The following is an 8,348-nucleotide window of genomic DNA, read 5'->3' as shown; positions in this document are numbered from 1 at the left end:
TTTTTAAGCCAAACGACGATAGGGTTGTGCCCCTTATTACATGTACAAATGTGTCATATTATGTAACAAACAAAACACTTTGCAAGTCTTTAATTAAAAATGTCCACTTGACTCATGCATGTAATATTCATTAGACACGCACGTGCTTCAACCATGTACCTACCTAGTAAGATGATAAAAATGGGTAATTTTAATGACAGAAAAACAACTGGAACAAAAATAATCGTTAAAATTACATCACCTTTTAGACTTACTTATTATGCTTACAAATTACAAATATTCCTGTTTATTCCTTTAGGTAATCACGATAATGTAACATGTGTTCGGAGAGGCTTTACCACAATACAAAACAGTTGCTATGAGGGTCCAATCGGGGCTTGTTGATGCCTAAGCCCAATGGGTTAGCTCAATAGCTATTGTCAACTTTATGTATCGTAATTTCAGCCTTTTAGATGACCTCGGCTAAACTTGACTTCAACAAAACCAGTCCATATAATTACTTTCTGCCATACTCAGGTTATTCATCTATTCACTGGATGGACGTCTCACGATGCACTATATTTAATATTGTATTTACTGAGAGCAAAAAATATACATATTAAGTACTTATACATAGATATCTGTATCATACCTTGGTATCTTCTTGAAATTAAACCTAGCATAGTTATTTTTACCCATTATTATTACCTTGAGCAATAATGATTAAGCCTGGTTAAGTAACGTTTGTGTGATACAAGTGTGATATTCATTTCAGCGAAATCGGTAAGTAACCGTAGATTGTAACAAACGTTTTGTCATTACATTGAAGTAATATTACTACGTATAGAACAGACATCGCGAACAAAATATGTGCAGTGCGGGGTGCGGGGCGGGAATTTGACGGACAGCTGTCAGTCAAATCCATGACTATCAAGTTTCATAATTTATGGCGATAAAATCTGCACCAGAAAATGTCGTACTTCATTGCTAGGATTGCGCGAATAGTGACATTCCTGCGGTCGCCTCATCATAGACATTATGAATCGATTGTGAAAATAAACAAATCGACTAAATTGTTTTATTTATAATTTTACATGGTGCTCAATAGCAAAAATGTTCAGCTACTTACATTATTTTCTTTTATTATATTGTGCGTTTCCTGTAATGTAGGTAATCTAAGCGCCCGGGCGCCCCTCCCTTAGACTAAGACAAGTGACAAAACGTGGCAGTTGAAACATTCGAAATCACTTCGCTCTGCCGTTTTTTGGTGTTAGTTACTTCACTCTGTGATGCGATTTTAAAATTAGGTACAACTGGCGATTCCGTATTCACAACTGAGGGGACTGTGGCTAATCGTGTTACTTGTGCTACAAGTGCGTATGGGCTTCATACTGATGCTTAAGCCGTTAATATTTTTTCTTCCCGATTAAAATCTAATGTAATCGATAATCGCCTTGAGAATCGTTAACTGGTATTTTCTAATTCGATAAAAAAATGACCCATCTCTAGTTTAAAACTGTCATCCAACAGCGCACGAAATATTATGAGTTATAGATAATGATACCATTACAGAGGCGACACTTCGTTTACGTTTAGTTTCTGCCTATTGAATTGGATACTGTAAGGAAACATCGTCATCATCATTTTAGCTACTGTACGTCCACTGCTGAACAATGACCGCCTCCAATGATTTCCACATCGCCCAGTTGATAGTGGCCTGCACCCAGCGACTTCCTGCTATCTTTAGTCAGTCCATCTTGAGATATTAGAAAAATTCCCACTCGTCACGGTAGGGACAAAGCTAGGGATGATGACCAGAACCTTTCTGACTTTCAGTTATTTTATTGTCACTATTGTTAACTATCTCAGCGGTTGAGTACTCGTATAATAGCTGTACCTCAATTCTATACAAAGTGAGGTAGAAGTTACGTTCCCACCTCTCCTTTCCACCGCTGCATCTCCTGTGTAGCTAGCACCTAGATTAGTTGATTTAAAGCCAAGGTATTTTATCAGTTTTTAGATAATGACTTAGTGCATCCAATAATGGAAAAAAGGTAAGTTCACTTTCTAGTTTTTTTGTAACATTGAAATCTCTAAAAAGGAGCATCATTTTTTTTTACGTTCAAGTGTTCCTAAAAAATTTAAATGGGAGCTTTTGGTAAACTTTTTGATGACAACGTATTGCTTACTTTTCAGCTATTGAACGAATTCACTTTTATACTTATAGGTCCTGTACATCGGTAGATTTTGCTAAATAAATGAATCCATCCGGACTCAGAAACTAAAAAAATTAAAATAGCTGTAAATTTTTAATAGTAGGGATAAAATGTTTTATCAGTGGATTTGTCGATAAAATTGATCATAATTATTACTGTGCCCTAACGGGTCGGACACTGGTGACCAGACACACTGTATAATTATTATAATTTTAGCCTATCTCGTGAACTAGGTGTCAATAATTAGGGTGATTTACTAACTAACCAGTCGCATACGAACAACAGCAGTGAGATTCCTGTGGATTCGATCGTGGTTTGATCCATGATGCCGCACGACTATTGTGTGAGCCCACTCATAACCCAAGCTTATTTAGCTTAACACGAGGGGCTGGACGGGACTATTAGTAATTTGTGCAATACAAATTGCTAATTATCATTAAAAAAAAATCTTTTTATTGCTTTATTTAACCTTCCATTCGTATACTAATTTATGCGTCAGTGTCAAGTCTGCGATTTTTATTCTTTGAAATTTTCGTAAAATGGCTGCCGCCGCGGTCACGAATTGTAATTGACAAATTAAAATTAAATTAGTGTTTTAAAGTGCATAAATGTACAACTTAATGGTAAAAAGTCATTCCTTGATTTTTACTTAATATGTTTCTGGAGTTATTTGAACAGTATTTTCGTGTATAGGATGGCATATTTTCAAAAAACAAAACTGCACCCAAGCGTGTTGTCACAGCAACCGCTGGGCACATACTAATTGAAGATAGGTCCATGGACCACATTGCGTGCCAGAAACAATCTAGTTGACATGTCTTCTCTAGTACGTAGTACATTATAACTCAATGTGTCATTATTGAACTTTAAATAAGATAAATACCTATCATGCATTATTTAGAGAATTACTTCACTTTATATTTAGGGAATTTCATGGATGTACTGCAACGGATTACAATAATATCTAAATATTATTACTTTCATATTTTCTTACTTCAACTCCTTTAAGGTGTGCGGCCTAACCTGACACTTTTTTTATGTATTGACCTTTACTCACGACGATAATTGATTCAATGAAGCTATTAATAGGCCGTTCTTCATTAAAATACTCGGTGAACTGGTTTAAAGATGAAAAAAAAGGCCTCAGTTATAAACCATCTTTGCTATGTCAGCCGCATACGTACTATAAAAGTCAAGAGAAAAATACTGGTTTGACGCCAAACTCTTAGGTAACATTATGCAATAAATTAATAGAATAAAACAATATTTACTTAACATAAAAAAATATTATAGTTTAACAATAAAAATGCAGTCAACACACGAGGACTTCCTGAAGGATTTTTTTTTTTCAGATTTTCTTTACCAAAATCTACATAGTAGCAGTATTCTTTCATATAATACATACAAAGGTTAATTAATTTGTATGACCCTACCCAGTTTCATACAAACTATCTTCCGCAAAACGCCGGCGCTGAAAGTCTCACGTTATAGCGCGCGCGCTTGCGTCAGCCAACGCAAGCGCATCTTTCACGCGCGTTCTTTAGTTTACGCACGGCCCGCGTGACTAAAGAGAAATGTAAACTGAAATCGATAAAACGCATTCTTTTACGTTATTTGAAATAAATCTCTATGCCTTACATTGAATTATTATGTAATGATGCCTTAAAACAAAAACATGAAACAAAACTTCGGCTTAATTTTATTGTACAATTTGATTACTACTAACACTAACGGATTAAATAAAAATTTGTCAGTTATTTTATGAGTTTTAATTTCTATTTGTAACAACCAAGTAAATGTGAAGTAAATATTTTCAGCGATAAACGCTCATAAAAATTAGATTCGTTTTTTGTTTCTAATTCTACTCCTATTTAATTTATTTTTTAAGCTTTTACAAGAATATTCATACAAAAAGTTAGTGAGATTAAGATAGTGTTGTTTTAAATCTAAAAGACACTGATAAAATTATACTTGTTCAATGAACCACGCCTATTATGAAAATAAGCCGAATCTGAGCCGTAAGGTCAAGTTCACAACGATACGATTCATTCATAATATTAAATGCAATAATAATTTAATCATCATGATTGTTGATTCATTATGTATGTTGATATCGCTCTAAACTTTAAACAAAGAGATTTCATGACGCTAAGAATAAAATTTTCTCGTTATCTTTAATGTTTGGTAATTTGAAATGTCTCTAGATACTTCAAGCGTAGAAACCGTGATTAAACTATCGGAATCAGTGAACCAAACTCGAAAGTTAAGTGAAGAAACACTTGAACTTTTGAATGACAAGCGAAAAATACTTTTTCAACCTTTACAATAAATAAGAGACAGATAAAAGGTCCTACTAATGTATTTAATACATAAGTTAATAAGATATGTTGAAACAACGTTCTGTGAGGCTAACATAAGAGTACAAGTACATAGTATACAAGTTTATAGCGCGTGCCATCTAAATAATTTATTTCTGTTCTAGACTCAACTTCTGAATCAAACCCTGATAAGAACATGAATTGAGAACGCAATTAATATCTAACTTCACTAAAACCAACAAATTTCTGTGGAAATAGTTCAATATGGGTTATCTAATCAGTATCAAATCAACCTGATTATAATATTGTTTTTTAACCTATATGTATACAGAATAACTTTGTAAACAGTATCATTTTTTTCAAATAAGCTCTATAGAACAATTTAACAATACTTTATCTTAGCTATTTTTAATCGTGATATTTTTCGCGAAAAAATTATTAAAAATGTAATTCGCGGGTGGCCATATCTTAATTTTTAAAGGTTAATGCCTATTTTCACGTACCATTATGTCTTTTAAGCTTTGCAGTTAACGTGTGTTTTTCTATGAACGAAGCAAATTAATTATCCACGTGTGCCAAATGCCAATTTTGAAAACGCGCGCAGCGGATAAAAATAATTTAATATGAAAAAATGATCTTTACGTGAATTGATTTTTTTGGTGATTAAGTTACTGATTCGGAGTCGCTCCTAAAAATTTGGACACTGATTGCAAATTCAGTCTGTATATCTTATGCGTATAATTTTCTCAAGGCTAATACACTGCGTTTTATTCTCGTGTTCATCAAGACATTATCAGGTCAATAATGACCCTAATAAAGTGTAACTGGGTTGAACCAGATCGATCGCAATTGTGACATTACACACTCCGTTACAAAGATACCTACTGTCTACTAACTTAAAGAAATAAATTGATATCATTGTGTTGTGCAACCTCGAATAATTTTCTTGAATTGAGTAGGCCTGGGTTCTACGAAAACAACTTTTGTTTGCGATATCGTAAAAACGATTTTCCATAACATAAGTAGCTATAAAGTACAAGCGTTTTACAACTAATTAGTGAGGTCTTGAAAAATGTTTTAAATCCTACTCTTAGTAAAGTTTCTAATCTTTCTTTTTTGTTAAGATCATTCATTTAAAAAGCAACATAAATACTAACACAAAGTACCTTTACTCTCAAACGGTTGAAAAAATATCACTAAAGTCGCGCTAGAAGGCGGTTGGGCTGAAATTGATGAAAATATTAATTATGTACTTCAGAATACAAAGCTATTCAAATACAAGCAAATAGTTATGAATAGCGCAGACAATTTCAATTGTATCGATTAATGCAAAACACAAATAAAGAATAATATTTTTGTTGTTCATTGCTGCATGTGCGTCACTATCTATAGGCGTGTCGTGTCAGTCTTGCGCATCCAAAGCTTTTCTTGATAACCAGATGAGGATATTATTTTCAAATGGTGTTTACATCGAAGACATGACTATAATATTAATAAGTTCATCTGATAACCTCATGTACTTATGTTTTCTAAACTATTTCATGTACTTATATTAAACTAAAACATTTACACTATTTCATGCCTTAGCCAAACAACTAACCAAACAATAACAAATCACGTAAATTATTGAAACTACGTCAATATTATTCTGACGTTAGTAAATGTAGAGATCATAAATGATGAAAACAGGTGTTTATTTGAATCATTGCAAAAATTCAAAATAAATCTAATCTAATCAAACGCAGGAAGAAATCATTCTCAAATGTTACATCAGTCATCAAAACAACAACAGGGTCACTAGATGCTTAATCGATAGCAATTTTTGCAAACAAGCCTGTTAGGTATGGCAATCGCAAAAACATTTTTCATCACTCATCATAATCTAACGCGCAAAAGACATCTGGGAAAGGCCTAGTGTTTTATTATTTATAGAAATATGTACCTACAAACTTACAGCTGTTTTCAATCAACAAATAAATACTAAAATAATAGTTTTTACCCGAGATTTTTCCCGATTTTAACGTTTTTCCGGGAAATTTTTCACTGTTCACTCGAACTTCAATTAAAATTAGAAAAAATATATTTTTAGAATTAATCCCGCCATTCTCAAGTTCTGCGCTTAGCAACACCAGTTTTTTAATTATTATCTCAATACATACTAGGTAAATAAGAGGTTAAATAATGTGGTAGAGTCATCGTTGCATTATAAGACTGTGTAAATAATATAATCAGTATCAGACATAGAGACAAACATAGGTACCTAATACATGGTGTAAGGAACAAGTTGGAAAACTCATAAGAATGAAAAGTTGTTTCCTGCACAAAGAAAATTGGTGTAACGTTCCCCACAATGTTTTCATTTTCAATTTACTATATTAATAATTTTTTTTCACGTCATTCATTTTCGGGAATAACACGAGATAAGAAGTCGAACGTGAATGACGTGGTAGTCACTGCTTCATATAAAAAATAATGTAATAAACATAAATTAATCCTATTGTAAGATCGCCTAAGAACTACTTTACAATACACCTTTTTTTTTTAATTATTTTAATGCAACAATATTTTAATCAAAAATATACAGTTTTAATTTTATTTACCTATTGAGTGACACTTTTAAATATTTATATGCACTTTTTGTTCTTTCATTCCCCTGAATTCAGTGTATCTTTTACCAAGTGGTTCCTTCCACCCTGTATGTAGAGTAGGTATTAGTCGTAGACTCAGACGTGATTGCGAAAGTGAAACCCCGGAATTAATAATATATTTTCCGATGATTAGAATATAGCGTGACGATACTCTATGTGTGGTAATTGAACTATTATTATGTTAACTGATAAAATATTACGTTGCGTTCATTCACCGCGTACGTCACCAGCGTCAAAGAACTGACCAACGCAGCGTAAACAAAACGACTTCTACGATCTTCGTAATAATATTTATGGGTTTTAATGACGTCATTCATAAATTGTAACTAAACAGTCAAAACAGGCTCTTTTATCTGCCCAATAATATACCCATTTGTATTTATCTATTTTATCAAATGGATATGTGAGACCGTAAAAACGATTTTCCATGACAAATTTTCATTTTGAAAAATTAAAGCATGACAACATCAATATCACTAATATTCGTACGATAAGTCACGTAAACAAAATAAAGATAACTTTTAATCAACAGCCTGACATCAAAATTTTGTCATATGGCGAGACATCTCACAACGTAGGTAAGTGATATTAAGTAAAATTTTTATACCTATTTAAATTATGCTGTTGCGAGGCAAATAATGGACAATAACTTTTTGTGATAAGTAGCGGTGTATTTCATACACTACTGAAAGTCTGCTTCTTTAAAATAATAAAAATACATTTATTTTCCCATTCAAACTTAGGTTTATTATTAGGTCTTACAGTAAGTAGGTATGTTTAAGCTTGGTTGGTCGAGGTACTTAACACTAAACTCTACTTCTCGCAAACCAATTTTTATAGAAAAATCGTGTGCCAATTAATAAATGATCATTAAGAGAGTAGGCTCATGCAATGAAATACAGTATAGGTAATATGACTCGGATAATCAGATTCAGTACAGTAAGTTACATGTACATTTTTATGTGTAAGGATATTATTTATCGTTTAATATCCCCAATTACCCACGCTACATTTCCTTTTGTGAAACATGATTATAATATTACTTAGGCATTGTTATTATCCTTCCTTTGACAATCATTTTAATAATAATAACACTAAAACAACGTTCATAAAACATAAAAGGCATTTCATCGTTGTTAAAATAATATCCTCATTGTAGTAACATTAAAAAAATTCAATTTTCAGAA

The sequence above is a fragment of the Ostrinia nubilalis genome, chromosome 3 (assembly GCF_963855985.1).
Source record: "Ostrinia nubilalis chromosome 3, ilOstNubi1.1, whole genome shotgun sequence".
NCBI lineage: Eukaryota > Metazoa > Arthropoda > Insecta > Lepidoptera > Crambidae > Ostrinia > Ostrinia nubilalis.
This window is presented reverse-complemented; position numbering follows the sequence as displayed.